The sequence below is a fragment of the Oenanthe melanoleuca genome, chromosome 9, assembly GCF_029582105.1.
Source record: "Oenanthe melanoleuca isolate GR-GAL-2019-014 chromosome 9, OMel1.0, whole genome shotgun sequence".
Lineage (NCBI taxonomy): Eukaryota > Metazoa > Chordata > Aves > Passeriformes > Muscicapidae > Oenanthe > Oenanthe melanoleuca.
In genome coordinates this window covers 18,730,967-18,744,037 of record NC_079343.1, presented here as the reverse complement: position 1 = coordinate 18,744,037, position 13,071 = coordinate 18,730,967, and the positions used below count along the sequence as shown (strand labels likewise).

The 13,071-nt window shown below is 45.5% G+C and overlaps 1 protein-coding gene across 5 annotated transcripts in view; it reads right to left on the bottom strand.

The window, feature by feature from the left end:
• Positions 1-13,071, bottom strand: part of LOC130256778 (calcium-activated potassium channel subunit beta-2) — a 128,876-nt gene that overhangs the window by 78,424 nt on the left and 37,381 nt on the right. The window contains exon 1 of one of the 5 annotated variants that reach the window (XM_056498750.1): positions 8,132-8,210. The exons of the other annotated variants lie outside the window; for them this stretch is intronic. The gene's annotated coding sequence lies outside the window, so the exon portion shown is untranslated. Of the gene's footprint in view, positions 1-8,131; positions 8,211-13,071 lie in introns of those variants that run through there. 5 annotated transcript variants of the gene reach the window in all.

Here is a 13,071-nt window from a genome sequence, read left to right as displayed (position 1 = left end):
GTCAAAAGGGACCAAAATGCTATTTTAAAAGGCACAGCTCTCTAAAACACAGACTGGAGATCTCACCCTTGAGAGCTGGTTCTATCCCACACACCTCTTGGTGGAAATGGGATTTCAAGCCTGTCCTGGCCCAGGTTCCCTGGTTTGGCAATGTCCAGCACAGTGTACCAGCTGGCTCTAGGGATTTTCACTCCCTGTCCCCTCCAGCACCAACTGCTAAAATCAATCTGCTGGAACTTCTGTATTATGCTAAAATATTTACCACAGGATGCACAGCAATTGCCTAATAGGATTTTAGAAAACCCCTAGAAATTTCTACAGGTAAAGAGAGCATCTATACATTTTATTGGGCAAGCTAAATATTTTCAAGGGTGTGTTATCTCATGTGTTAAGGTGTAAGTCAAACATGCAGCTACAGCAGATTCAGGCAATGGTTCCCTTCTTGGCAGGTTCTGTGCAGTTTTGTGCCATTCCTGGGAGGAATTGGGATTCCCAGGCATGATGGAATGGGAATTCCCTGGGGCACACTTGTCATGGCATTTCAGCAGAGGGGAAGGAGAGCTGCCTCCCCTGTCATTGCATTTGGGGTGGGCTCAGCCCCGCAGTCCCAGAGGTGCTTCTGGCACCTTTCTACCTTTCTCCTGATAGAATGGAAGAGATGAACAATGTTTCTGAGGTGTAAATAATGTTTAACAAGTGGGCCTTGGAGTTGTAGAGGAACTCCTGCACTTATGCTATAATCATTTTGGTGGTTGATTTAGAGCCAAGTGCTGCTGGCCTGACTGAAGCAATTAGCCTGATTACTGCCAGAGGGATGCTCATGCAATTAAGGTGAGCAGTGTTTGCTCTTTATTCTGGAAACCAGTTGTCTGTATAAAAGTAGTTGACACAGTGCAGTGGTGCTGAGGCAGGAGGGTGATGGGCTCTGAGACAAACCTGGCAGAACCTGGTGTCTTTCACAGGAGAAGGATGGACAGATGGACATTGTCTGACACTGCTCTGAGGGGAGAGCTAAAACCTGACAGTGAGAGACGTGTCCTGGTGTGTTTGCTCTGTGGGATTGCAACTGTTGTTGTTTCCCCAGCTTCTCAAAAGGATGGACCTGGCTAATTAGATCTACAGTTGCCATTTATCAAAAAGAGCATCTGAAGTCTTCAGTGATATTTTTCCCCCCTCTCTCCCTGCTATTTCTAAGGCACCTATCAATGTGGTGCAGAAATACCATCTGGATACCTGGCTAGTGACCAGCAGGCTGTGGTGTGGGAGGGTTTTAAATAGAGACAAGAGAACAGAGAGTGGAAAGGGTAAACAAACAGCATGTTGTAATGGAGGCTGAAGAGGGTATGAATGAACTGAAAAGCAAAGAAGGGTGGAAAAACACCTTTTCTTTGAATTTTCACAGTGAAAGAAGCAGGGTGTGTTAAATCTTCTAGGAAGCTCCCCTAGGAATGTTTAAATGGCTTGGGAAGTGTTCCTGCAGATGAGCAGGGCTGCTGCATTGACTGGGGATGAGCTCTGAGCACAGAGCAGGAACATCTCTGCAGAGGAACCTCCTTCCTGCCCTGCCAGGAGAGCCTCTGCACCTTGCTCTGGGTGCCAGCACTGATCTGCACTCACAGCTCAGGTGTTTTACTAAGGGCAGGCACAGTTTGGGGTCTGGAGTTCTGACTTATCCCTCCCCCAAATTCAAGGAAATTTAGATGCTTTATTAGATACCAAATAAATCAAATACACTTTACAACGTGGGAATTTGCCTTTTTGATGGATCTGAAGGGTTTGTGAATAGCCCAGTCCAAGGTTTTGGTGTGAAGCCACCTCAGTGGTGATGAATTCACTCATATCAATAAGAGTTTACTCCCTGTGTTAGCACTGGCCCCAGGTGGGTGCCTGTGTGTGCACAAAATAATGGCTCAGTCTGGCAGAATATCTTTGCTAAGAAAACCTCACTTGTCAATTACTGGGGATTTTCCCTGAACTCTGATGGTTCTGGAGCAGAGTTTGGGCTTCTGGTGTTATGACAGAATTTTGCAGGTTCAGTGATGGCTTTTGACAGCTCAGGTCCCAGTAGGGAAAGACTCCTCACTTGAAATCAATCAACTTTATCACACAGCAAAAAAGAAAATTAAAGCCCACCTGAAACTCAAACCTGCTCCCTGACTGAGCTGTTACTGCAGATATCTCTCCACAACAAGCATATTTATGTGGGGAAATATCAAAGGGTAGGTGCACCTAACAAAGACATTCTGTTCATGCTTAATGCACCAGATAAATTGTTTGAAAATGGAGAGGGTTTTTTGAGTTTTTAGTGAACAGGCGCATCCACATATGCATCTATGAAGAGTTTTTAAATTAATTGCTTTCAGTCATTTCCTTTCATAAAATTAGAACAATGATGGAACAGACTAGCTGTGGAGTTTGGCCATGGAAAGATTATACTAATCCACTTGAAATATAACTAAAGCAGCAAGCAAGGAGAGATAAAAGCGATTTTTTTCCCAAAGCATGTTTACCTGCAACAAAATCCTTCCAAATCAGCTGCACACAAAATACTGGATCATCTCAATTAAACTCAACCAAAAGGGATTTTTTTGCTTTGGACTTTTTGGGATATTTCATATTCAGAGAGTTTGTCCTGTGGTGCTTTTAGCAAGATGGGGGAATGTGTGTTTCATGCAATTAATAATTAGGAGAGCAGCAACGCTTTTAAAGAGCAGAGTGACACACAGATCAACTTGCTATATGGAAGCAAACAAAAAGGGGGAATTTGTCAGAAGTTTTTTAAATACCCTGAGGCATCACTGAGAGTGGTTTCCAAGAGTCAGGGGACATTTGATTTGCATATTCCCCACTTAATAAAAGGCTATGGTTACAAATGAACTTCCTTTGTTCCCTCCATGGGTTATTGCTCCCTAAGCCTTGAACTATATATTCTGTGTTGAAGAAATAAAAAGATGTCCTAGTTAATGTGATGCTTTCCACTCAGGCTTTCTTTCCAAAACTCTTCTTTTCCAGAGCAGTAAACTTTGCCAAACCACAACAGCCCTCCATACAGCAGCTCCACAAAGACTGGTTTTCACAGCTGAATCAATTCTTTCCCTGTCACCACCACAGCAGCTCTGGAATTGCACATTGGAGCTCATCAATAACCAGATGGCAATGCCAGCCCTGGGGCAGCCTGGCTGATGGGTTCCCTGAGCTGTCCCCCCAAAGAGCCCTTACAGCCCTGGCCAAGGTCAGGGAGTCAGGGTATTTGGCAGCTGCACTGAGGAGCACCTGGACACAGGTCTCCAGGAGGATTTAATACTCCTTTATTCCCCCTGACTTTGATTTAACCATGGGCTGTGATGCTTTAAGTACCAGATATTAATTAGAAGTGGTAGCAGATCCCAAAGGGACCATACTCCAGATCTTCTCACCATTCCTAGTTTGACTTATTTCAGGTTACTACTCTGAAACATTATTTATGCACTTGGGAGCCTGACATTTATAAGGCCTAACTAAATTTGCAAATAACTAATGGCTGTCAGTGAGGAGTACCACTCTGCTGAGGTGGAAAATAGCTTGCCCATGAGTAAAACATAGCCAAGGATATTGGATGTTTTCTGCAGCACTTTAAGGCAAGCAATTATCTTGTCCCTTCTTTGGTATCACACCTAAACAGGCACAAAGGGACAGTGCTCTGTGGATGGGTCCCACCAGGATGGAAACCTTGGAGAGATGAATCACTTTGGGCTTAAGCTGAAAGTTCACTCTGAGCTCTGATCCTCTGGAAGGGAAGTGGGGAAGTGGGACAAATGCTCTTTTGGCTCCTCTGGTCTTCAAAACCCTTCTTGCAGTGGTTGATTCAGGACAGTGCAGTGGCACAGAGTGGGAGCAGCACTGAATTCAGGCAAAATTGCTGGTACCTGGGAATGGCTGGGCATCCCAACTGGCACAAGCAGAGATTATTTATGGGTAGCAGGACAGCTTTGTATTAAGAAAGAAAAAGAAGACATAATAGGAGCTTTAACAGTATCTAGGAGGAATTCAAGTTGGGATTTTATTCCAGACTACATTGAGTCAATTTTTTGTGCTAGCAAAGATTCTCTGTATTTGCTCTGATTTTAGTTCCTCTAATTCTTCTCATTCTCTTACTGTCCCCAGGCAGTATCAGCCTGGTGCTACGTGTGCTCTGACAATGTGAATACACGTGTGCTGCCTGTAGTGACTCTCACTGTGTGACTCACAGCACTTGCAGTTTAGGCCCACTTCTATTTTTAGAATGAAAAAAAGGATATCTAGGATCATTGGACTTTAAAATCATTGAAAAGGTAAAAAGGGGCCATCTGATGGGGGTGTAACTGCTGGTTGCCTCTATGAAGTCTTAGCAACCCTGTTGATTTAGCTCACACCAGCCTTTCTATATAAAGTACGTGGACAATAGAGCTCACTCAGTGGGAGACATGAGGTTTCCTCCTATATGACATAAGTACAGTGCAAAAATATCTCAAAAGGCAAATATATTCATATTTTATAACCTTCTCCCCTTGATTTGTTTCTGAGTAAAAGAGCTTGGTGTTTTGACAGCTGAATTTTTTTTTTGTGTCTATGAGGAAATACGTTTGACAGAAATTCTTCACCCAGCTGGTTTTGACTGCTTTTAAACCATATATTAGATGTTAGTTTTCTTCTTCTTCCATACCTCCATGGTGTGTTATCAGACCCCTGCATGACAAAAAGTAGAAGTAGTCCATGTCACCCCCTTGCTTGGTGGCACTTTTGGTGAGCACAGGGAGGGATTGGGAGCAACATCTCCAGGGCTGAGCCTGGTAAAGCCATAGACCTTGAGGTTAGTGACCCAAATTCACTAGATTCAGTGTTAAAAATTGTCCTTGTATATTGGTGCTCCTGCTGTTCCCATTCCTACCTCCCCTGTACCTGCTTTATGTGCCACTGACCCTCCTTCTGCCTGTCACCCTTGTTTTCCCCTCTTTCAGTGTTTTCTCCGGCACTCAGTGCCTCACTTTTGCTATCCACCCTGCTGGCTGTCTTCATGTCACAGAATGTGCAAGACAGGCACAACAGGAGAGGTTTTAATATGGAAAAACTAGAAATTTCCATTATGGTGTTTTTTCCTTCTGAGTTGGCTGCACAAACAGTTTCCACTGGCACTGTGGAGTTACACAGGAGAGCTGGGGAGACCATGGGGACGTGACAAGGGCTGTGAGAGAAGGGCCCATGCAGTGCACCATGGATGATGCCAACTATTCATTTCAACAGAGCTGCAGGAATCCAAACACTTTTCATGAATATTCATATGAAATTGAAAGCTGTTTAACCTGGCTCTCATATCTGTCTGGTGGGAGCACTTCAGTGCTTATGTGTTGCTCCTATGACTACTTGCAAGACGTGAATTTTAAACCTGACTGCTCAGAGTGTGATGGAAATCCAGTATGAAACAGCACACTTGGTTGTGAAATTTGCAATTCGTTTTCTGCCTGTTAGCTGCACAAGTCATCTAATCAAGGAACACCACAGGACTGAACCAAGCAACACAGTATGAATTTGCAAACATTTGCCATTCCCAAAAGATCTGTAAGCCAAGAGTTGTTTGCTGAAGAAAGCCCTAAATAATATCAAATAAATAAATTAGAAAATTGCATGATCTCCACAGACAATTCATAACAGAAGGGCAAGTGAGATTTGTGGCAAAAAGTGCTCACTGAGCTTCAGAAGAAAACAGGGAAATCGTTCCTCAGCACAGTTTGCTTCGCTATCTGCACGTTGATGGAATGATGGGAGGTTTGGAGTCACTTCTGACAGGCTCTCAGATGAATGGGTATTTGGTCCTGGCAGAAGTTTTTCTAAGTGGGCAATTTTTCTGGGCTAGTTTTGAGAGCAGATTTAGTTTTGGATCACGGGATTTGCGTTGCATCATATTTTGCAGTTGAAGATGGCTGAAACATTAACCTCCTTCTGCAACACAATTTTGCATTGCATTTTTCCCTGTCTGGGGCCCAGTGTTCAGCCTCATTCCCTGAGCACCACGAGCTGTATTTCCATTGCATTGTTACCACCTAATCCTTGTTGCACTGCCCATTTCCCAGAGATGCTGAGGGATTTGCCCAAGTCTCCCAAAAAAGCCTGGGGACAGGTTGGATGCAATCTCCCACCTCCTCATGGTTTTATCCCCTCAGACCCTTCTCTCAGACAGGCACTGAAGTAAAAAAAGTAAAATTGTCTAAGCTTCTGGACAAAAGGGAGATGGAGAAGAAAATCCATATACTTGATTTCCACATGCATTGCTCATTTCTGGCACAGATTTCATATCTCTGTGTAACAACTCTTTGATCCATATTGCAAACTACTGCAACAATTTCTTTGGAAGAAAGTTTTCATTGTTATCTTTATGTACTCAGTAGAGTACATACCATGGGTTGAAATGATTTGCCCCTAAATTTGCAATGCAAAGTAATGCAGTTAACTGAAAAGTTCTTGCTTGGATCAAATGGGAAATATTTATGTTTCTTAAAAGCAATTCTTACCATTCCTGATCCAATATTGCTTCTTTTTGGCACAACCAGTATTCACTTAGACTAAATGCATTTAGCACTTTTGTTGTTAAATTGTCATTGGTATTTGGTTTTTAAATGAATTGTATCACAACCAATTTACAATGCAGCATAACACACTGAAGTTCTCCTTAAAGAGAACATTAGTTAGGACGAGTAAATTCAAATTACTTGGTAAGTCCCTGCTATGTAGAAATTCTTTTTCTGATAAAGATCTAATGAAAACAATCAGTCTAACAGAATTCTCGAAGTTGTGAGCTTTTGACAACCGTATTGTAAAGCATACTTAGTGACATCCACATTAAAGTAGATTTAAAATGGTATCATAACCTTAATTTTAACATTTAGCACAGCAAGTGACTCCATACCTCTTGCTGCAAGACATGACTCTCAGCTTCTTTAAGTGCATTTTTAATGGGTCCTGTGAGAAGCATTTCCACAGGCAGAACATTTTATTGTTACTAAATACCACTCACTCTGAAGTCTCTCTGTTGTTTGGAAATGAAACTTTAATGAACAAGTTGAAACAATTCATCAACCCAGGGAACATCACACTCGGATCAAGCACACCAAATGATAAGGGCTCTGCATATGCATGGAAATATGATTTTCATTCATTATGTTCCTGCTGCTCATCCTGGCGAGGGTCACACTCCCAAAACAAGGAGCTCCCAGCCCAGCCCTGCCCAGGACCCTGTGCAGACCCCACTGCCTTGCCTGGCCACGCAGACCTGACTCTGATATTCGGATATTTTCCTGCCTAGTGATGCTAAATAGGCACATCATAAAAAAGTACACGAGGCTTCTAACTTTTCCTATCACCTCTTGGGCTCCTGGCTGGGGAGGAGCAAGGTTTTTCAAGGGGAAGCCTTCCTGTTATCCTGAGTGTTCAGTCTCCCCCCAGCCCTTGCTCACAGTCCCTTCAGCATCCACCTAAACATCGTGTGCATCCTTCCCCACGCTGGTTTCTCAGGGGAGGAGGGTGTCAGGGGGCTGGCAGTGACACGGGAGGAAATCGTGCCTTTTTCTGCCTGAAACTACATTTCTCGTCCAGCAGAACAATGCCAACAGTGCAGAGAAAGCTTTGATTATGCAAAATGGATGGGCACATCACGCCTTCTTTTGCCATAGGTTATAACCTAAGGAGTCTCTCACCCGGAAAATTCCTCCCACCACCTTCCCCCGCCAATGTTCTCCCCCTTTCAAATGACATCGGTGGCACTCCAGACACATTTTACACATTGATAGCATGTCTCCCTCAGCTTACAGGCTCCATAGCTTTCCTCTTCCCCTTTTATTTTAGGGAAGCTTTCCGATCTCCCCTCTCCCATCTCAGAAACAGCCCGGCTGGCTCGGTAGGAAAGGAGCAAAGTGTTTTCTCGCATGACCTCTGTGTATTTCACTCCGCGGGAGGAACTGCGTGGAATGCACATCCCGCAGGCAGGAGGTTCGAGCCAGGCTGTCCTGGAGGCATTTCTGCCATAAAAGCCAGGACTGTCCCCAAATCCACCCCGGCTGCCCCAAGCCAGCGCCCCCTCCCAGGCACCGAGCAGCAACAGCTCCCTTTGTTCCCGTCCTACCTCCGAGAGCTTCACATCTTCCTCCGAGGCGAAGCCCGGTTATCAGCAAACACAGATCCAGCGGGATCCTCCGGAGTGCCGCCGCTTGCTAAGTGCTGTCATCGTTCCCTGCCGCCGCCGAAACCTTTTCGGACCATTAATGTCACAACCCCTGCTAACTCATCGCTTTGTACTCGCTGCTCAAAATGTCCGAAATAGTTCGGAGGGATGATAGGAATGACAGGCACACTAGACAGCCATGCTTGAAATTAGTTTTCTCAGCTGACTTAAGGCTGTTCCGTGGTGCTTTTAGGCATGCACTCGGTAGGGTTTATTAACCTAGGCTAGACCTGCCATTCCTGCTTTTGTTCAGGGCTGTAACAGGATGGCTGCTCGGAGTGCAGCGCTAGCTCTCACTCCATTCATCCCTCCGTAGTTCTCAAACCTCCCTGCGAGAGGAAACAGCTTCAGTCATCCTTGAACTTACTGAGGCTGCTGTTTCTGCAGAGCAGGCTTTCACACATTGTTTTGAAAGTAAGGAGAAAATCCCAGGCGGGGATGGAAGGAGCCGTGGCTGCGCCGGCTGATGCGAGCAGCGAGAGGAGCAGCAGCATCCGCCCCCGCCGCCAGCCGGGCTGGCGCAGGGCTCGCTGCGAGGAGCGACTGCAAGCTCAAAGTTCTTCAAACTCCGTGAGGCAGCTGTGGCATAAAGAGAACGAGGGGGATGGAGGGACCGCGCCGTGCTTTGTATGCACGGAGTCACAGATGCACACCGCGCTTCTCAAATGGCAAAACAGTGTTTGCAGATGGCGGGGACTCGCAGTCTGAATTTCTGAGTAAGCAGCACCTGGGATGATGGTGGGCAGAAGAAATGAGACCAAAGCACAGCATTCGAGGTGCCTCGATGTGGGGAGGAGAGGTGCTGAGGGATGCTACAGGACGCTGCTGTTTTCAGTGAAGCTGTGCTAATCACCAAATCCCAGCTCAGAGACATGTGTGTTCTGCTGAGGTCTTGGAGTCTCTTCTTGGTGGTCAGTTAAGGACCAGCCCAGGTCAAGATGCAGAAAGGCTTGTTAACATCTGCTATCGCTGGTGTTGCTGATCTCAGTCTGGTCCCTAGTGGACAAAAGTGAGAGCCACCAGCACAGACGTGTCTCTGCCAGCAGCAGAGGGGCTGGGGGACTGGAGAGGCATCCTGGAGCCAAGGCAGCCTGGGGCAGAGCAAGTGGGGACTTAATTCTTTTGCTGCTTGTTCCACTCCTGCCTGGTTTTTTAGTACTACCTGGTTCACAGCACTTTGGTCTAAGTGAAAATACCATTCAGAAGACATCCCAGAAATGAATGGTTTTGGGAGGGACTAAGGAGGAAAGCAGATCACAGTAAACCCCAGCTATGGCTGCCTCACATCCTGGGAAGGAAAGGGTTAGGACAGCACTAATGGCACATTTGCTTCACCAAGCTGCAAATCAGTGTTTGTGCACAGTATGGGCCACTGCTCTCTCCTCCTTCTGCACTGGCCTTCACTGAAACTGAGTGACAGCAAGCTTGTTGCTGGTGCAAGCCAGCCATAGATGGGGACATCTGGAGGGACCATGAGCATGATGTTAACTTCTGAATCAGTCCTGCTCCTAACAGAGCTGCCTTTGCTCTCTGTGCCTCCCCGTGCCACACTTGCTGTTGCTCTTGGACATTCTCCCTTTCCCTATTTAGCCACTGCTCCTTACACAGTCACTGGGTTGGAGGGGGGCTCAAGGCTCCAGTTTTGTTTCTCAGTTTACAGTGGGGCATTATTAGCACATCAGGCTTCTCCCAGAACCGGTGGCAGCAGAGGGGACTTTGAATTTTGTAGGCAGGAATCTCAAGGTGGGCAGCTACATGCTGACTGATAGCAGGGCTGACTGAGCAACACCTGGTTTCTAAATAATTTAAAGAAATTTTTTTCATGTCACCTGTCTTGCATCTTTCATGTGCCCTTCATTCGCCTTAAGGCAGAAAAAGAAAAGGGAAAAAAACAAAAGTTCTCATTGTCCCAAGAATTAAATTTCTGTTTCAGTAAGGGTCTCACTGTGTCATTGATTTGTAAGTGGGATGACACAGCAGTTCAAGAGACATGAGATTCTGGTTGGAGACACCCAGGTCTAGGAGTCCTGACTGATGACGATCTTCTGAGAGCTTTCAGTGCTGAACTGGACACAAGAATGTTCAAGGCCAGGTTAAAGCAGCTGGTGCCACCCATGCTCACAGGTCCCCAGCTGTGTATGCTGACTATAAGAAGATTCATAAAAAGCTCCCCCAGCTCCCCTTCCTCCATGGACCTTTCTGCCAGGGGGATCCCAAGGGCCTCAGTCCTTCACAGCAAGTTAAAGTCACTCAGACTTGGGGTCAACAGGTGACAGCTGCCTGTGAGAGTTGCATGGCTGAATGGAGAGGAAAGGTTCTTACACTGGGCAGTAATTGAAGGGGAGAATTAACTGTTCAAGGTGTAGGCAGGGAATGACCAGAAAGATCTCCTGGGGATGATCAGTTAACATGGTTCAGTCTTAGGGAGAGATTCCACCATACTCCCCCTTTCCTCACAGGTATGCCAATTCTCTGTCCTCCTGGGCTGTATGAACATTGCACAGTAGGATAGTCCAGGGAAGCCGAGGGCTCACATGTGCTTTCACTCTGCATTCCATCAGGAAAATCCTATTCTGTAGGAGAGGAAATTGCTGCCCAGCTGAACAGCAGTGGACCCTATTTGAGAAAACCCTTTGCTTGCAAAGGAGTTGCAACAATATAAAATGCCTTTGTTGGTTTCTGACCAGCATGTACTTAGGAAATGGCCAAGGAGGATGAAGGACAGGAGGAATTCAGGACATTTGCTGTTTGCATGCTGACAGTAAGCCAAATAATATAATGAGCAGAGCAACTAATGCATAATTGCATTATGAGTCATCCTCACCATAACAGGAATTTGATAGATACATAACTAGAAAGTGTAACTATCAGTTACAGATACACATTTCTACTTGCAAAAGAAAGGACACGATATAATCGAAGCTTCAGGTTGCACACACAACAACCTTTTCTCCTCCTGTGGTCACAAATTCTCTAGGAACAGTAGGAGGATATTTTGAAGTTGCATACCTAGCAGACAGCATTCCTTCTACCCACTTGCTGAGTCTTTTTGAAACAGCAGCAGGCAGTCTCAGTAATCCACAGATACTTGGTGTGAATTGTGTATTAGAGGAATTGAGGAATGATCTGTTGATGACTCTTCCTTGCTGGGTGTCTCTAGAGTGTCAGTGCTTAGTGCAGCATTAGCCTGGCAGGCTGCAGGTGTGGTGTGCACAACAGGTAACAAACAGGTTGTGCCCAGGATGTATAATCACAGTGTCACTGAAAATTAGTCTAGCAGGAAAAAGGATCCTCCAGAAAGGCCAAATTCTGCCCTACACAGCTAGATACTCTTGGGCATTGTGGAGCTCAGACCTGAATTTTGCAGAGGGCAGCTGTTCCCTAATAAGGATGAGTCCAGTGTGGGAGGAGATAAATTCCTAACAATTATCTTGGCAGCAAGCATTAATCTCACCTCTGTCATTTAAATGAAAACAATATCAAGAAACCCTGTTGATGTCAGTCCCCAGTCTTACAGCTCTGCCTGGTTTCCTTTTTTATCCTGTGGCAGAACAGGCAGCACCTGTGTGAATGCAACCCCGTGTTTGCCCACAGCCTTGCAGCCTTGTGCTGAGAACCACAGGACACCAAGTGTTCATTTAACTGAGTTACATCACAGTGACTGCCTAATCACTCCACATGCTGCTTGATTGTCCCCCTTGATATGCCAGCTCTGCCTTTTTCCTGCACAGCTCTTTTTGAGCCGCTTGCCTAAGAGAAAATAACTACATCTGGAGTGGTGTTAAATGACCCAGAAGCTGCTGTTTTGCAGACTGACAGTGTTTGATGCAAATAGATGGCTTCTTGCTGTGAAAATCTCCTTGGCTGACAATCCATCGGTACTTTTGACGATAGTTGTCTGAATTAAAACACAGGCTCCTCTTTGTATATTCACACTATCATTCTTACAGAACTGCTGCTATTAAATTCTCCCTGTGCAGTTTCAGAGGAGGCCTCTCTCCTCCCCATTTGTGCACCAGCTGCTGGTGCTCCCTTTGCCTTCAGCTTTTTGCCATCTGCCACCATTAAGTTGCCCAGGTGTCGGAAATCTTCTTGCTCTTCTCTGGCAAACATTCCTCTGCCTTCTCCTTCACTAATTCAGCCTTCATGTATATGGAGGCTGATAGATCAGGATCAAACATCTGCTGCATTTCATACTTCATGGGGGCAGATGGGGAACAGAGTTACTGGCAGAAATAAAGGCTGGTTAACTCTTCCTTCCCTAACTTTCCATTCCACCTTTGAGAGCTCACAGTTTTCCTGCACTTCTAGATGTGCCAATTATTTAATACTTGCCAGTCAGGATGTTACCTAAAGCAAATATATCCTAAAGCAGAGCTAATTTTCAGAAACATCAAAGCTTTCACAAACTGCAACAGGGTCTAGTCCTGAGGTGTTGAGGAGCAGCAGGGTTGGAACATATCTAAGACAGCTATCAGCAAAGACACCAGAATAAACCTTTTTTCCTCTTTAGACTGCTTCTGCTGGTGCAAACAGGGCACACCACTGATTTTATTATGCTTTCCACAGGGATACAGGTCAGGCATCCTTTGTGATTGCCTGCAGGGGAAATCCAGGCTCACTGATCATCTTTCACAACAATGGGTTGTGTAAACTATTGAATTCTTTTGGTAGAGACGATGAAATTAAATGATTTCCAGTGTGCCCAATCCTCTTCAGCAAATCACTGGAGATTGACTGCAAGTTTGAACAGCAACAAACCAGAATCCAACAAAACAGGGTGCTTACACAATGCTGCTTGCTGGGCCCAGGGAATGTTTCCTGCTTCAAGGCTGGTAAAA